A 20,092-nucleotide genomic window follows, 5' to 3' on the forward strand; every position below is an offset into this window, starting at 1 on the left:
TTGACTCTGCAGGGCAGACATATTCACTAACATTTCCTTTTATAAGTACAGATGATATTTCCAAACTCAAAAAGTATAAATCAAATTTAATTTTAAGTCAGATTTTTTTTTTTAAAATTTAAGCATATTTATTCACTGTTTTTCGAATACTTCGTCTATATGGCGCGTTTCTTGTTTAGTTTTGCCATTTACTGTGCGCCATTTAGTAGTTTAGTTTTGCCATTAATATGGTGTAGGACCGCTTATGGCATGTAATACAGCTCGGATACGCCTAGGAATCGATTCATACAAGTGTTGAATAGGGTTTAGAGGAATATCGTACCATTTTTACAGAGGATATTGTGAAAGTTCTGGATGAGATGCCGGTGGAGGGTATCGATTTAATATTGAACGCTCTAAAATAGACCATAACGATTCAATTATATTGCAATTGGGTGACTGTGTGGGCCAAGTCAGATGTTTAACTTCATCCTCGTGTTCATCAAACCATGATTGGACAAGTCTCTCTGCACGGATAGGTGCGTTAACATCCTGGAAAATTCCATCTCTTGCAGGAAATAAAGGTTGCATCATAAGATGGATCTGGTCAGCTTAAATTCCTCTATACTTTTTCCCAATGATCCTTCCTTTCAGGGTTACGATTGCTTCAGCAGAAAACCATGACATAGCTGTCCATATCGTGACAGATCCACCTCCATGCTTGACAGTTGGAAGCAGACAATCACGATCATACGCTTGTGCAGGTGTCCTCCAAACTTGCACCCATCCTGTTGTAGGGAAAAGTGTGAAACGCGATTCGTCAGACCATATTACTTTCTTCCACTTATCAATCGACTAGGTTTTGTGAGTGTGACACCACTATAGACGGTTACCATTAACATCTGTGGCAAGTGGATTGGGAATTGCTGCTCTTTCATAAATGTTCTTTTTATAAAAGTACCTTCTAATTGTAATCACTGACATTGGAGAATCCAGATGGGTATTGAGCTCTGCGGTCACTTTTGCTGCAGTTGTTTGCTTTTTAGAAATAACAATTCGTTTCAATACCCGTCGGTCTCTTTCACTAAGCTTCTTTCCGACCACTATTTTGCTTTGCTGGGCTTGTCTTGCCGCGCTGTGTGTATATTGTCATGATTTTAGACACCGTACTTCTAGAAACGCCTAAAAGTTGGGATGTTTCGGTCACGCTTGCTCCAGCTAGATGAGCTCCTACAATTTGGCCTCTTTGAAAATCTGAGAGATCTGACATTTTACGCTTTTGAAAAAAATAGAAGAATTACAGAACTTTAATAAAGCTAACACATGCTATATACATTGCTATGATGATGATGTCGTGTCCGCGTTACCACGGAAAGGGGGTGCAGTGGTTTCTGAGGGTTAAGACCCTTGAGCACCCGAGGACAGAAGTCTGACTTCTAGCTCATATGAAGATGAAACTCACACATTCGCTTGCACAACCCCTTTTTACAGGGGGGCACATTCACACACCTCACAGATAGAACACAGATGAAGAACAACCATGCCCGAATCGGGATTCGAAATCGGGATGCCCAGATCACGGGGGAGATGCGCTACCCCTATGCAAGAACGCCGGCGCACAATGCTATATATAAAATATACACATTGCTATTTAAAAAAAAACACTTGTTTCTATTATTATATTTTAATGCTTACTCAGCGCATTCAAAAATATCACTTTTATTCACAGGTGTTTTCATTAATTTGATAACCACCTGTACATATTGTCAACTAATACAAGAATTTGATCCAAACTTTGGAACAGATCAATGATTCTGATGATAAATCATATGCCAAAGTGTATCAATTTGATTAGTTGAGTTTTTGAATCATAGTATTAGCACATACTGGAGGGCACACAGGTTTCTCATTGATAGATTTCTTCCAAGTTTTGTTAAATTGTGCATAAATTTATTGAGAATGAACATATAATTGATTTTAAGCTGCATATAGTGTAATAAAATATTAATTCAGTTATCAAAGAAAAACGGGGTATGGATTCATTTTATGGAATGCTTTAACCCTTTCTAGGGCCATGGGAAGTATGCTTCCTACCAAATTTATCAGTCTCTATATGTAGGTTGGCATCAGTTCTGACAATTTTTTTTAGAAAGACAGAAACTTAGATGCTTCAGTTCTTTATCTTACACAAAATGATGTGTCTTGATTTGATACTTAATTATTAATTTGCCAAATTAATTAATTAATCAAATTAAATTTATCTAATAAGTTAAATGAATCACTTTTCTTATTCTAATTTCAAACCTAAAAAATATTTTAACATAATATGACTAGAAAAAAATGGCCCTTTAAAGGGTTAAAGACCTTTTATATTTGTAACATTATAAATAGAAAAAAAAAACTGAATCATAATTACTCTCTGATTTTGAATGCCAGCCGGGGAAGGGGTGCGTTGAAACGAATTAATTTATAGAAAGTCGCACATGATCGGTGTATCCACCTTATGCTCGATGTTACGAAAAAGCTATCAAAAATCACAATACATATGCGCAGATAATAGGTTCTTTCTTTTCTGAGAGCGCTATGTGAATGATGAGAACCATTAAGCAGCTAATATAATTTTTACTAGACTTTAATATTTCGACGATTCGTTTTTCTATCTTTCCTATAATTAAGATTTTGGTACTTTTCCGTAATAACTTTCGAAGATATTGAACAAAACTGATTTTTTTTGTCCCATTTTAAGATTTAAAAAAAAATTTTAATATACTTAATTGCGTAAATTACCTAAATTTCTACAATTTTTTTCATTTCTTTCCATAACTATCAAAAATAATTATATTTCCACAACTACTTGAGGATAGTACGGGTTTTATCTTCAACAAAATGAGGTTTCATCTCATTCGGGTTCGGATACTCGAAACAAATCTAAATGCCTTCTACTGAATAGACGTGCAAGAAACACTGATATACCCTTCGTCACATGGCCAACAAGATCTCCTGATCTTACCCAATGCGATTTATTTTTAAAGGGTTATACCAAAGACCTCGTTTTTAAGTCTTCATTGTCAAAAATAGTCAAAAGAAAGTATTAGTACTACATGAAGCACCACTGACATTGTAAAATGCGTGAAACGAACTTGACTATAGATTGGATCGTTGTCATGTTACGAAAGGCTAACTCAACAAAATTTGTAATTAAAAAAAAGATAGAATCAAAAAAAATATTTTTGCGTATTATTGATTATTATTAATAGTTTTGAAAATATAAATGTTTAATATAAGATCATTTATCTATGCTGACCTTGCATTTTCAATTTTTTTATGCTACTATGCAATCAAAACATAAGGTGTGTCTGAAATGGAACCTACCCCAAGTTTGTCATAAAGAATGGTTCTTTATTCTATTCTTTTTCAGTTCGCATTCCATTGTGACGTACTTTCAAAGCGGCAAGTGATTCAAAACAAAATTAATTAAATAAACAAATAAGGGGAAAAAATAACTCTTTAGAAAGATATTCGTAGAAAAAGAGGGGTCAACTTTGAGTGATAGCACTTCTCAGAGTTGCTTTATAAGCTCTTTTTTTTAAAAAAAGAAATCTAAATTTCTATAATAACGGAGACAATTACAGTTGAGACAGAACTTTTCGAGAAACTGTTTTCTCCCGAATCCTTCACCTTAACGGTTTCGAACGCCTATTGTTCCCATCCACGAATCTAAATATTAAACGAGCTCTCCGCCCACTTTTTTCCCTTGGGAGTGTCTTCACTGAGCCCACTAAGGTCTGGGCTGCCAGTTGCCATGAAACTGGTTCAGCGGACAAATAGAACTGGAAACGGGGCTAAGAAAACAAATAGTCACTCGCACTTTCTTCTCTGCCTACTTGAAGTGAAATTCAACTCAACTCAACTCAACCTTTGGGCAGCGAATGAAGGATTTTCTTCGGCGCTAGTTATGGTTGCGTTATGATGGATTAGATGTCGAATATTTCCATAATGTATATTGTTTTCTTCAATGTTACAGACAGTTTGTTTGAATTGAAATAGTTTATGAATGGATTCTGATTTATAGAAAGGAACGAAAAAAAGGTGAGGTTACTTAATAATTATTAATTTGTCTATTTATGAGTCTTATTTTGTGATATTTAATTCTTTAGTTATAAGGCTGTTTATTGTTAGATAGTAGTAAATTAATCTGTCAAATGAAAGTAATAATGAACTGTATTTATATATCTGAAAATTAGCTTAAAAGTTCCGCGTTGTTTTGCTGTAACTATTTGTTTTGATTTGCTTTAATTGTTTAGCCTTTGCATTCAACTCTTATTAAAAGATAAATATGAAAAACAATGAATAATTATGCAATTTAAGGCCGTGTCCCTTTTGATTTACGAGGTTTCTATTTTTTTATATTAATCTCAAAATGTTTCATCATTTTCAAAGAATTTTCCTAACTTAATTATACAATTTATTTTCAATGAAAAATCTTTCTTTTATTAAAATATTTTATTTTTCATAGTAAACAAACGTGCAGTTTAATACTTATGCCTGACATTTCCCAACACGATTTATCGCAATAATAAGACGGAATAACCAGAATTAAAAACTCGCAATAGTTTATTTTTGAATTTGAACAACAAACTTACACTCGAATCTATTATCGAAACGATTCGTTACATTAATTTAACTGCACAACGCTCATTTTTTTTAGAAAAATTATACAAATCTCTTAATGTATATTAAATATAGCGAGCTCAGAAAAAAAAATTAAAAATTTATCTTGAATTTAGCTTTTTATATAAATTCAATCGTTTAATTAAATATCTTTATTGAAAACTTTTATTTTGCAAGAAAAAAAAACTGTAATAAGCAGACGATTTGATTTACCAACTAATAAATTATTCAGTATTAGACGAAAAAAAGGCAAATATTTTCGTGATGGTAGGTGAATTATTTGCAATAAAATATTAATTACTAAAATAAAAAAGAACAGATTATTAAATAATTAATAAAATTTTAATAGCATTCATTAATGTTTAATTCCAGATATAATATACTGATTGCAATTATAGTAAGAATTAAGAACAATAACTTTTCTTTCGCATTCCTAAAACTTTCATTTAGATAGAGTTCAAATAAGAATAAATTCTGCTAAAGTGATTAAATTCTTTGGAAATTAAACCGGAACTCTAAATATTGAGGGGAGTAGGAGTATCAAATTAGGGCAGAAAGTAATAAAAAAGACAAAAATGTCCTGGTTGATTCGGGATATGTGGTTACTTTGCTATGGGTTTTAATGTTTTAAAGAGCGAATTTAATAATATTGAAAAGAATTGCAATATAAAATTTGATATATTTACTAAAGAAATGCGACTGTATTATATTAATGGTAAAAAAATAATAATAAAAGTGATAAGTTTTCACAATCTAAAATATTTTAAAATTGTATAAGACCAGTAGGATGGTTTCCCCGAAACTTTCCCGCATGCTCTCTAATAAATGTATTCATGTCCATTGATGAACAATGCTGGCAAAATAGTATATCATTAAAGTGCGATCATTGGCATTTTTTGGCGATTAATCGCGAGTATGTGGTTAATACAATATTAGAAGATCGAATGTATATTTTGGATACCTTTTTTCTGACCGGTTAAAACTAAAATTATGATTGTAATCGCAAAATTATATTTCAAATTTCATGTATTTTACTCATTGTACTTTTGAACTATCGTGTTTGTATGCTTGTGAAAGTACAGATAAAGTAGACGGTCAGCATCTTGACGGCTGTCTTTGGTTTCATCTTTAATATATATCTGTTCTAAATTAGATTAGAATTATACTAAATTAGATTAGAATTATACTAAATTAGATTAGAATTATACTAAATTAGATTAGAATTATACTAAATTAGATTAGAATTATACTAAATTAGAGATATTAAATGTGTGTATCGAATTCTAGCCTCTCTTTGTTTGCAGTTATTAAATATTTTAATTCCTCAACCTACATAAAATTGCTTATTATAGGAATTAAAATTAAAATCTATTAAAAATATCTGATTCTGGAAATTGAAAAGAGCAATAATATAGGCCCCGAAATTTGCATTGCGTAGGAGCTCCTATAGTTTATTCCGGCTTTACATTATACTACGGAACTAAATAGAAAACCCACCGCATTATGCAAATATAAGAGAAAGTCGAAGAGAGGAGACTCTTTTTTTTTTTTTTTTAATATTTGAGTAATTTAATTATAGGTATAAAAAAAGAAAACATCAATTGAAATCTGGAACAAGGAGTGTAAACTGGAGACTAATCTGGGACAATAGCTCAGCAACTCGCATTAGTTTTGCCATTTTTGAATACAATGCACAGAAAGACGAGAAACATATAAGTTAATGATTTGTTAAGAAATTTTATTTTTACATGCTTATATTACTGTTACGCACCGACATATCGCAAATATCGATGTTTTCCTATGAATGCTAGCATTCTCACAGTCGCTTGGTGTGTGTTCGAAATATCTGATAAATATCATTAAACCTCACTTAAAAGAATGTTGGCATTCGGCACAGATTCTGGAATAATCAGCAAGCGTGGTCAACCCCAAAACTTTCTCGCATGCTGTCTAATAAACTTGTCATATCACAGACCGTTTTGCAGGGCAATTAGCGTACTATAGTTACGAATTAACTTTTGGCGTTAATTTAGCATTTTTACTGAGTCTATCGAGTCATCCTTGGCGAGTTACTTGGCGATTAATCTTGGCATGCGTTAACTACATTCAAAAATCGAATTTGTATTTTGAACACGTTTTTCGTAACCGATTAAAACAAAAATTTGACACAAAACTGCTCTTGTAGTCACAAAATCTCTTCCCAAATTTGATTTAATTAAATCATTGCATTTTAATTAAATCATTAAATTATCAATAATTAATTAAATCATTGCATTTTAATTAAATCATTAAATTATCAATAATTAATTAAATCATTGCATTTTAATTAAATTATTAAATCATCAATAATTAATTAAATCATTGCATTTTAATTAAATCATTAAATCATCAATAATTAAATCATTAAATCATCAATAATTAATTAAATCATTGCATTTTAATTAAATCATTAAATCGTCATTAATCATCAATAATTAATTAAATCATTAAATCATTGTATTTTAATTAAATCATTAAATCATCATTAATCATCAATAATTAAATCATTGCATTTTAATTAAATCATTAAATCATCATTAATCATCACTAATTAATTAAATCATTGCATTTTAATTAAATCATTAAATCATCATTAATCATCACTAATTAATTAAATCATTGCATTTTAATTAAATCATTAAATCATCAATAATTAATTAAATCATTGCATCATTGCATTGCGTTTACATGTTTCTGAAAGTATAGACCGATAGACAATCAAACCGTTGTTGGATTTGGCTCAATATTTGGAAGGTGTTTACGCTATATATGTTAAATCTACGCGCCGAATTTTATCTATTTAGCTCACTTTGTTTTGTAATTATTGTGTCAACTTGTATTCGAATACTCAGAGACACCGACTTCCTATAAACAGATTTTACTCAAAATTTGACAGAAATCTGCTAATTTGGTATAAAGACAGTATACCATATTTCAACCGTCGAGCTCAAAGCATTTTTGAGTTGTCTTTGTCACATACAGAGAGACAGATATTTTCTAAAAACGTGTTTTTCGAACTCATGTAGGTATGAAACGTGGAGATTCGCTGAACTCTCCACAATCCAGTTTTTTCACAATTACTATACTTTCTCTATACTACATATACAGTACACTCCCGATTATCCGCGGAATTGGGTGGCGCGGCCGCCGAGGATAATCCGAAAAAAGCTAAAAACGGGTATAGCAAAAGAGAAAACAGTCATTCCAACTTTGAAAAATCGTTTTATGTACAATAAAACGTGAAATAAACAGCAGGAAATGTTTAACTAAAGCTTAATATTTTAGTATATCACTCAAAACTAACCTAAAATGCATTTTGTTAATACTTTGCTTTGTACTTACGAGAGGCGTCAAGGATACACAGAAAAATGAATACATATGTACTGTTTTAATACTGTAATGTATTATGTAATTACAAAAGCATCACTGTAAAACTACACCTTTTTGAAGAAATCAGTCATTTGTGTTTGCTTCTTGCTTTGGAAGCATTTTCTCTTTGCTCGGAAGCAAAAAAAAAAAAAAAACTTTGTGCGACAGGCGCCGATAATCGGGAGTCTACTGTACGAGAAAGATAAAATGTTTGTTGTCTTAAGGTGAAACAGCAACTTTTTAAATCAGAAAGGCAATATTTTAAATCTAAATAAAAAATAGGAAAATCCTTAAGCAGTAGCACATGTAAATAAACTATTGAGCTTAAAACGAATAGTACATTCTAAATGGAAAAAAGAAAATAATTGTAATAACAATCGTATACAAAAATTTTATGATTGACGTTGCTCATTTTTACTTTCTCCTGTAAGTAGAATAAAAAAAGTATAAGTAATAAGTAATCCCAAAAAAATTAGAACTCAAGATTATGACAAATTCCCATATTTTAGACCTCTCTGAGTTCGAAAAAGTCATTTTTGGAAAATGTCTGTCTGTCTGTGATAAAGATAATTCAAAACTGCTTTGGGCTAGAGGGACGAAAATTCGTATAAGATCTTTACACCAAATTTGTCAATTTTTTAATCAAATTTTGATTAAACTTTGTCCAGAGGAAGTTTGCCTGTTCGGCTGTTCGAATATAAATTAACACGATAATTACAAAGCAAACAGAGCTAGATGGATAAAATTAGGTAAACAGATTTAATTTATATTGTAAACATTTGGTAAATTTTGAGCTAAATCCAACAGGTGATTGTTAGTTGGTCTGTACTTTTAGAAACATTTAAACGAGATAATTCAAAAATGCAATAATTTAAACATATTAATTTAGGTTTGGAATTTTTACTGCAAGTGTCAATTTTTGTTTCAATCAGTTGAGTAATATATGTCTAAAACACAAATTCAAATTTCGGATATTAGTAACATATACCAGTGATGATTCGCCAAATAACTCGCCAAGATGACACGCTAGGTTCAGTAAAAATGCTAAATTGACGCAAAAAAATATTTCGTAACTATTGTACGCCGATGCCATGTAAACATTTCTTTGGCATGACAAGTTTATTAGAGAATATGCGAGAAAGTTTTAAGGAGACTACTCCTGATGGTTATTTATTGCAACAACTTAAACTCTTATATTCGCCTCTTTGTCTGCGTCTTTATAATTCACCTTTCACCAGAACTTTTCTATACTTGTCGACATACACTAGCGATGACTCAATGCCATCAGACATTCGGCCTATCACCAATCTATTTGGCATGTGTTCGACATTCAACGGCGAACATTGACATTCTCTAATTTTGATTTCTCATGGTGTCATATAGATAACATTGCTTCAAAGATAAGAAAAACTTTTCATTGTTGTCGCATTTGTTGCATGATACATTTCAATGACACCACTTTTTTCCATACTTACTCAGATGTACTGTTCCGTTACACCAATGAGTAAGAAAAGTCTGTTTCGTATAAATGCATAGGAAAGTTAAAAAAAAAAAAAAATTCTCCGTCAGACGATTGTCGGAAATAAAAGGGGGGAAAATTATCGGGGTACTGAAGCGCAAAGGTGACTCGGGTTCATTACCAAATGTCATGTCGTTGACATCTAGTAATCGCATCATCACACAAGAGATTGCCATCGTATTGCCCGGTTGTTTCATTTGAACATTGTCTTTGTATCCGGCATCCAGGTGCAGTTTGTAAAAATAAATGGTTGCCACTAATGTGAGCTTTGGTAGTTAGAATGAAACATTTGGGAAATGGAAGATAGAGAATTGTAGCCCTGAAAGATGAGCCGTATTTTCAAATACGCGAAGTAGCCAAGTACTTAGTGAACTCACAACATTTTAGTGCTTCGAGGATTCGAGATTTTTTGCAATATTTTCTGATTAATTTAATTTTTGTGACAATTAAAAAAAATCTATAAAATTTAATATTAATTATTTAATAGAATATTATCACTCCCCGGGTTTTTTGGTAATTGACTATTGAATTTTAGTTAACAAACCTGAAAATCCTTATATTAGAGTATTTGGGTTTTGTTAGTAAAAATTGTAATTATTGCAGTTTTTCCTTTTGTTTAAAACTGCTTTTAAATCAAAAGTTTCCTAAGAAAGATACTGAAACTACCTTTCATTTTTTTTATTTCAGTTTGCTATACCATTTGTTATTTAAAAACTGCTGAGATGCAGATTAAATTAAAACTGATAAAAAAAAATCGTCTAGTTTTAGAATTTGGGGTTGGGATGGGGGTTTCCAGAAACTTGTTTTATTTATATGGTTGTCTGTTTAACCCAATTGGAATTTCTTAACTTTGTCCCATCTTATACCCTTATTGTCCAATTTTATTGTGTCATAATAGTAAACATCCTATATTCTATTTTTTGTTTACTATTTTAAAAGTATCTGAATAAATAGTTGAGGAAGAAAAATTAGGATTATATAGTTCTTCTCAAAAATATTATTTATTGCATTATATTTAATTCGGTATATTATTTTTTAACTTAACAATTTGTCAAGAAGATACTTTAAACCTTTTTATTTTACTTCCTCGAATTGATGCAAAAAGAAAAAAACATTTCCCACATTATATATATATATATATTAAAAAATAGCCCTGTTACTCAGTTTAGTCAACAAATTTAAACTATAGTTTAAATTTATTGTGGCTAAAATCAAAATGAATTAATCAAACACATCGAATTAAATTCGTTATTGATTAATTTTGATCAAATAAATATATTTATTCCTAATATAAATCCTTATAGCGATATACTCCTATCCCTAATAGAGATTTTATGTTGATTAGCCATTTTTAAGCATTAATTTATAAAATACGTCCCGTATAATATTTTTTATTTTTCTTATGCGAAAACTGATAAGTTATTCTAAAATCGTGAGACAATTTTAAGCCTTGGGTCAATATCCGGAAACCATTTTTACTACAGTGCAAGGATTCTTAGCCTCTATTGACGATGGCTCTAGTATTAAGCAATACAATATTCTCTTACCAATGATCTCTGTTACCAAATTAAATAAAGCAAAAGGATTCACCTTTGTTAAAATGACTTATATTCTGTACGCCTAACCTAACCTTAACACTTAACCTTTTACCTTAAGTCTGAAAATTTGGTATTCTGCAAATTTGGACATACCAAATGTCACCTGTCTAGATCAAAGTAGTTTTTGAGTTATCATGCTCACAGGCAGACAGATATAATTCCAAAAATGCGTTTTTCGGATTCACGGAGGGCTAAAAAAGTGGATGTTGGGCCAAAATGTCGAGATCAATTTTTTTTTCCTTCACAAATACAATACTTTGCATACGAGAAACCAATAAAAATGTTGTCTTTGTCAATTATGTTGTCTTTGGATCAGAATAGTAGTTAAGTATCAAAATTTGAAGCAATTCGGGGTTGGTGTTTAATTTATAAAGCATGCATGACATCTATTTGACGGAGCACAAAACACACCATGCAGTGGAAACGTATGACAAAGTTGAAAGGAGAACTAGTCTGTTTTAAGTAATTACTTAAGAGCGTCTCAATAAATGAAACATTATTTCAATCAAAATTTCGGCTATGATATTATTATACGGTTACCCCTGAACCACTCTTGTGCGGGGGCAAGTTCTGCACGTACGCCAGGAATGACCTTGGAGCATTTGGATTATGTCACAAAACAAAGAAAAACTTGTTTGTGGGCATTTTTCTTTCATTTTTATACGAATTGCCTCCTTTTTACTTTCTCGAATGCATAGGGCCGGATTGTTAAATGGGAAAAGTAAACAAAATGTATGGGGATCCGAGCCCTTTAGAATTTTTTCCAATTGAATTTATTGAATTCAATTTTATTTGAAAGTTATTCAATTTGTGCTTTCATTCAATTAGAAAGTGCAACAATGGAATTACACAAATTAATATTAATTATTGTTTGAATTGATTTTGGAATATTTTTCCAGTAATGTTCTTAATTACCATTTTCTAATTATATGCTATTTTATAATTAAAAAAATGAAGTACTTTGTAATTTAAAAAATGTCCCATCCTATTATTAATTATTAAATAATGGAAAGTGGTTATTTTTATTGTTTTGTTTAAAATTATTTTTAAATTTTTGTTGCGAATCTTCATAAACTCCTGATAATACGTATAAACTGTACAATATCGGATGATGATGATCAATATTCGAAATATTGTTTAATATTTTTGAATATTGAATAGTATAATATAGCACAATATTGTACATTATTGCAGAACAGGTTGTGCAAGTGATTTGCAATCAAGCGTTTTGCAATTTTAGTCGGCCAAACTTTACTACTTGAAACTGCTTATATTAAGTTTAAATTAAAATCTACAGAGGATATTGGTTTTGGAATTGCGGAGGGAAAAGGGAGCCACATTATTTTTCTTGCCTAAGGAAACCCAGTATTCTTAATACGGCCCTAGAAATATACAAATGGAAAGTGCTGTAAGAAAACAATACGTCTATTCTACACTATTTGATAGAACCTGATTGGAAATTTCTTATATCGATGTGTTGGATATGACAAACGGTGTTCACGTTCAAATTTCATAAATGTTGCCAAAAAAAGTCCACAGTTGGAGGGTTTCCCCAAATTTTCCCGCATACTCTCTAATAAACTTGTCATGCCAGAGAACGCCTTACATGGCACTGGCTTACAATATTAAGAAATATTACATTTTGGCGTGTATTTAGCATATTTACTGAGTCTGTCGTGAAATCCTTGGCGAATTATTTGGCGCTTAATCCTTGGGATTCGATTTATATTATCCAAAAATCGAATTTGGATTTTAGACATGTTTTTCCTCAATCGATTGAACACAAAAATTTGACACAAAATCCCATATCAAAGTCATTGCGCTTAAAATTATTGTGTTTACTTGTTTCTGAAAATACAGATAGACAGACAGTCTACCAGTAGAGAGATTTGGCTCAAAAATTTGACAGGTATCTAAGCTATAAAGGTTAAATTTGTGTACTGAATTTTATCTAGCTCTCTTTGTTTGTTGTGTTAACTTATATTCGAACAATTGGACAGACGGACTTCCTCTGAATAGATTTTATTCAAATTTGATTGAAATCTGCAAATTTGGTGCAATTTCCAACCGTGTGTTTCCGACCATTTATTATTTTTTCAGACACAGATAGATGGACATTTTCCAAGAATGTGTTTTTCGAACAAAATCTCGGGTTCGAATTTTTGACGATTACTATGCTTTCTCTATACTATGTATACGAGAAAGTAAAAAATTGCTGTCGTACTTAAGGTAAGTTTTAATTATCGAAAAGTTTTAATTAATAATAATTATCCAAAAATTAAAATATTTTAACTTGCCTTACAGCTAAATGATGAAATAATGTATTTAAATCATGTAGTATTTATCTTCACAATTGACTGAATTACTTGCATTGCAATTTTTAGAAGATTTGAAAAAAAAAAATTGATAAAATTATACTGATAACATTTAAATAAATATAACACTGCCTATTTCTAAGTGGGATAGTTACAGGAACAACAATACTCAACCAACCAGTTACACCTCACAAAATAAACTTACAGAAATAACAATAACAGTAAAAAAATGAATAAAATCTATTATTTATTTGTTCTTCAAAGTTCATCGAACGTTTATTGTAAAGCCTTTTCCTAAATCCCCACCCGATAAACACGCTATAACTTGTCGATTTCTCGGATAAATTCAATGTTTTCCTTCTGAGTAGCTGGCTCATTGAGTGTAGCCATTTATCAATAGCATCCCACGCCGTCTCTCACAGGACAGCGCCATTAAAAAACGTTACTCTGCGGGCATGACTCGTGAAACTTGTTGATACTTGCTTTTGACCCTTGGGTGATGGTTCGCGAACCCACTTGAGTCTTCGAACACCATAAAAGAGGTTTTTTGGAGGCGCATCAACGGCGGAGGTCCCGTCTGTTGGAAAGTGTGCCTCTTCTAAAATGAGTTTTCTTTGTTTTCTTTTGCTACAACTTGCTAATTAATCATGAACAGAACAAAGAAAGGAATTAATTTTTGCTCGTGTGCGTTGTAGATTTATATTTGTTTCATCGCCAGTTAAGCTTGGCAATACGAGCGCACTGGAAATCCAACTTGTGGCAGTGTTATCTATCTGTTAAAAGTATATCTATTTTGAGGAGTGTTTATTTATTGTTATTATTTTAACAGATGAAATAGGCCCAATAATATTTAAAATTAAATGATACCTTCTCGACTTATTGATAATAGTGGAGTTGTTGTGTTGTGACTTACGGCACTTTACAAACCCGCTGACAGTTATCTGTCAGCGATTTAAGCCGTGTGAGCGTCTCTGGTTTTTTCAGTAGCGCCAACTAGGGCCAAGAGTACGACGTAGCTACTTCCTGCGTCACATTCGCTTGTACAACCCCTTTTTTACAAGAGGACACATTCACACACCTCACAGATAGAACGCAGAAGAACAACAACCATGCCCGAACCGGACGCCCAGATCACGGGGAAGACGCGTTACTCCTACCAGGACGCCAGCCAATAGTGGAGTATTTAGGTATTTTGCGGCCCTAGTCAACGCACAATATAAGAACACTCTTTTAATAAAATGGTCAATTTAGTTTCCACTTTTAATACACTTTAAACATATTACCAATTTATTTTCGATTAGACCCTTTTATTTTAACTTTGAGAAAATGCATTCGAATTATAGACTGCCACCATCCATGTTTGCACACACTTTTATAGAAACAGATATTCCGTGTTTATAAATATTTTAATTACTAAATGAACGTAATTAAACATATAGAAGTTTGGCCAATTATAATTGATAAAGTATTAATATAATCATTTTTTATAATGCATACAGTTTGTATTTTTTACAAACTTATTGATTTAGCTCCTAGAAAAATAAAGTTTCTTAATTGACCCTTTGCGGCCCCTCCTTAGTCTTGAGACTTTAGGCAACCATCACTGAATTCATTCCATCACTGAGTCATTCCATTATTGAATGTGAATCACAGAATGAGGGAATATGATATCTAGGAATTATTCACAGTGAATACTTGAAAAGCTAATGGATCCTTCTTACCTTCTCTCAATATCAACCACATCTCAGATTGGAGCTCAAAAAAACTGGACATTAAAAGTTCAAATAAAGAAATAATGATCATATTATCTTGAACGATTTAACAATTAAAACTTATATCTTCTAGGTTAAAGGGCATTCCAATGTTCCATTTAACAAGAATGCTGGCCAATTAGGTAGACAGGCTACTGAGTACTATTATTGATATCATGATCGTTTGAAATTCTTCTGTGATGGTGTCATGACAACTGACATTCAGACGTTTCATGATGTTGATTTTCCGTGCTAAAGATCTTTTATCCAATAAGATAGTTTTTGAGCTATGATTAAATTATTCGCTATGAGAATTTATTTGGTAAATCCAAGTATCTATTAAGTTTCGTCCATGAAATCAAATGCTAAGGGAACAAACACTTTTTTAAATGTTTCTAAGGTATTATTTATTGACATAGATCGTAAGTCGGCAGTGGTACGGAATACCAGTCTGTCTAATTGCTTAGCAATCTTATTACCAGGTCATAGGAATTTCTTTTAATCCAGGAAATGTGAACTTCAATTGTGAAGGTATTCCAGATAATGCTTTCATTTATTTCTTTGTTTGATCAAAAAATGATCAGGTTTTAAGAGCATCGATTCAGAATATTACAGATACTGACAGAAGTTCAGAAAGAATCAAACAATTATCATTTTTCGATTAACCATATTGACAGTCTACATATAACAAGTCTAATATTAAAAGTGTAGCGTATTCAAGATGTTGTAACTATCGATTACGCTCTTTTACATTAATCTAAATACTTATTTACTCATTAAATTTAGGAATTGGATATAAAATATATCTTAGATGAGTGTCTACAGAATGTACTAGGTTTGCCGATTAATAGTTTGTACAATGAATATATCTAGTTACAAATAAAATAAATTTACAACGCATACTGCGTTTCTTGTTCAATCAAAAGAAAAACGCCAATGCAAGCCATCGTTTATCTGTGGAAACTTACGGTGACAGTGTTATAACTCAAGATGCGAGTGTACGTTAGTTTAAACGATTCAAAGGGGGTGATTCAACACTTTTGCATTTGATGGAATCAGAAGGGAGTACTGTAGTGTCCATGAATTTATAAAATCACCTGAAACAATGAATACCATTTGTTATAGTCAAAACAGATCGAGGCATACATTGATCGAAAAGCGTCCAGACTGAGCCGCAAAAAACGAAAAAATGATTTCGCAACAAAACAACGCCTCACCCTACACATCGAAAGGCATCAGAATTACCATTTCATTTTTACCAATTCATCAGAACTTACATTTTTCAGAATTACCATGTTTGGGAATTCTGGATCCACTCACTGTACTCACCAGATTGGTCTCTTCGGATTACTACTTCTATTCATTGATATATCCCACATTTTCCTACTAACACTTCAAGAATTACGAAGATGTCGAAAATTGTCCTACCAACTTCAACTTGATGACTTCAAAACGTGAACAATTATTCTAGAAGGGCAATCACTATTTGAGAAAAGACGGTCGAAGTATACAACTAGTGATGGTGCATATTTTGAATAAAATATTTGTCACCTTTCTTCAAATTTATAATTCTTTCCTTTAAGAATTATTAACCGGTACACCTTGTAATAGTCAGTTTTTTTTTCAGAATCTAGGAGGACTTCTGCAGGATTCAGTATCAAGCAAACAGTTTTAGAAATATCTGAAACAATTCCAGAATTAACTTGTACATACCTAGGAACTCACCAACATATGACTGCATCTGGAAAGCATTTAATATATTTTTCTTACAAAAAGGGGTTCGCTGAATTAAAAAGTAAAAAAAAAAAAGACTTACAATTTTCAAGTCTTATGATTTAAAATAGTCATATTCTAGCTATAATTAACGTTCATGGTCATAAGTATCAACCTCAGAAAATCCACTGATATGAGGAGGCAATGAATGGCAGAATCTTAACAAGTGGCAATGCAGGTCATGAGTCTCTCTATTGTCACTAAGACATTGAGAATCTTTCAAAATAGACATTACGAGTGTTTCTTAATGAAGTACGCCCAGTCATCAAGGATGATGCCGTTAACCAGCTATATCATTATTTGTGTACCGTCAAAGAAGCATAACACCTATTTATGTTTGCCATCTTTGAAGTTGCCGCATAAGTAAAGTACTTGAAGTGGCTTGTGAATAGGGAATATAATTTTTAAAGAACTTTCAGAAGTTGTTCTTTATTCATTGTATTAAACTATCTTTTAAAAGTCATAAAATAAATTATTCACTGTCAATAAAAAGGTTGGACCATTTAAAGCAAAAAGGGCAGATCCGGTATGTTCTTTTAAGGCAGGATAAATTGGATTTCAAATTTGATTTCAGATTGTTATCCGGTTCAGTCGGTCATTTCCCGGTTTTTCCCGTCATTAAGTAATATATCATTTGAATGTTCAAAACCAACTGGATAATCCCTATAAAGATTTGAATCACTAATATGTTGCTGGGAAAGTCAAAATGATTTACGATGCATAACAATCTTATTTAAAATAAAATGTTTTACTAATTGTAGAATTATAGCTTTGCAATCGAAAAACCATAAATGTGATGTCTGATTCTTCTAGAAGTTCATTTTTTTTTTTTAGATTTAATATCTTGCATACAATTTTTTCATGCTAATTCTTGTTAAGATCTGTGAATTTTGATTTACAGTTCAGGACTTTAGAGTTGGGGGAACCTTATAGATGCCTCAGATGTCTGTTTTAGACATCTGGAGCGTATATTCAGGAGATACCTTGTTAATGTTATTTATGACCTTTTTAAATCAAATTTCTTAATGGGGCACAAAAAAATAAATCATGCTCTGGCAGTCATTTGCAATGATAAAACTACTAATGACAGCTAGAGGCGAAAATTTTACATTATACCTCGAGCAATTCTTACTCCCTTTATACCACAATCTCAAGTTAATATTATTTATCTGCAATTCAATTTCTCCAAATTTTTAGGTAGTTGCCTTAAAACATCTTATCTCTGTTTTGGCGCAACATTGTCAAAATCATGGCTCTTGTTCCAGAAAAATCAGCATAACAATCGAATCCTAAAACGTCAGACTGATTATTAATCAAACATAAAGCATTCGAATGAGTCTTGTCTTTAACTTTACATTATGAAAAGTGTTCGGGTCATTTGATATCGACTTCACATCAGTTAATTAATAATTTAGATATAGACATTCTGACATATGAATAATGTGCTATTATTTTAAATCGAGTCATAATCTCTTTTAATGTAATAAAAAACAAAAAATAGAATTATGGTTTAATAAGAATGTATTACAATTTTTTTTCAAAGATCTGCTATGAAGTCTCTATTTTTTAATTTATCACACTCGAACCCAATTATATTATTTTAATTTATCTTATTCGACCTTCGGTCAGAAGATAAGTATACAAGATTCAGACCCCACTCGGTTATTTATTTATTCGTGAATATGTTAACTCAAGCACGCAGTAAGTTAGAGAAATGAAATTTGATATATGATCTTTACACCAATATTGTAAATTTCTGTTTCATTTTTGCCGAATATAGTAAAAGGACATCTTTTCAATGTACGTGTGTGAACTCAATCATTCAGAAACAATGGATGAAAATTGTCAGGATTCTATTATCAGAATTGTAAATCTGTTACAGATTTTGGAACAAATCCATCATCGGATTTATTTTCTTCCTGTCTCATTGTTAATGTGTAATGTCAATGTAATGAATACGATACATTAAAAACTGCAATAAGCCTAACCTATGAAATTTGGTATGTGGTTCTTATACTAAAATTGCAAATCTAGGGCTAAGTTTGAAATAGATCAGCAATTATGAAGTTAATATCTGGAAAACAAAGCTTCGTTCGGCAGTCTTTGTAAAATTATGTATTTTCAAAGAAAATATTTAGATGCGACTCACATACTGATTACATATGAACATGCTTCAGTTCTACCTACATATGAATTGATCATTTAAATTTTTAAAAAAATCATGAATATACTTAGTTTAACATATTATTCGAAACAAACTGCTGTGGCCGCGGTGGCCTGGTTATAAGGTCTCGGCTTCTGTACCGGAGAGTTTTCAGATTCGAGACACGATTCCCCCGAAGAACCGTCGTGTAAGCGGGTCTGGTGCAAGTTAAACGTCCTCCCCCTGGTGTGGTGTGGAGAGGGGGGTGATAGCTCAGGTGTCGTCCTCGTCATCTGACCACGGTTCGAAATTTCAAGGTCTGTCCCAGAATAGACCTAGTGTTGCTTTAAAACCGAACGTTAATATAATTCAACAACTCGAAGCAATATGCTGTATTACAGAATTCATTTTACAATTTATCTATCATTACTTATATTATATTTTTGAGCTTATACTCAGTTTTACCGCGGTGAAATCGCTATAGAACCACGGTGAGATGGTGCTATAAGACATTGTCAGCATGAGAGCAGATAGAAATAATACCACTAATAGTTAGTTTTTTTATGTGTGTCAAATCACGTTTTTTCAGGAAATACACCTATATAGATAAACTTAAATAGCAAAACCTTATCTATCTATCTATCTATCATATACACAAGAAATGTCCTTTTAAAGCTATAAGGTATACATAATGTGCCGGATTATTGAAATACATAAAAAAAGTCGGCGGAAGAAACTGTCGTTGAGTTGAAATGCATTTTTATCGTTGGTATTTGGGGTACCTTACCGTAATATTTTGGGAATATTCAAAAATTTAAAATAAACAAGATTTATACTAAAAAGCAGCTTTACTTTATAAGTACAATACTTTACTCATAAATTACATCAGGTGACAAAATTAAAAATTTATGGAAATTACGGGGGGGGGGGTATCT

The 20,092-nt window shown here is 31.6% G+C and overlaps 1 protein-coding gene across 1 annotated transcript in view; it reads left to right on the forward strand.

The window, feature by feature from the left end:
- The first annotated feature begins 3,916 nt into the window (after positions 1-3,916).
- The window catches only part of LOC129968846 (dnaJ homolog subfamily B member 3-like), a 42,596-nt gene continuing 26,420 nt past the window's right edge, over positions 3,917-20,092 (forward strand). The window contains exon 1 of the mRNA XM_056083131.1: positions 3,917-4,068. The gene's annotated coding sequence lies outside the window, so the exon portion shown is untranslated. The remainder of the gene's footprint in view (positions 4,069-20,092) is intronic.

The sequence above is a fragment of the Argiope bruennichi genome, chromosome 5, assembly GCF_947563725.1.
Source record: "Argiope bruennichi chromosome 5, qqArgBrue1.1, whole genome shotgun sequence".
NCBI classification, from domain to species: domain Eukaryota; kingdom Metazoa; phylum Arthropoda; class Arachnida; order Araneae; family Araneidae; genus Argiope; species Argiope bruennichi.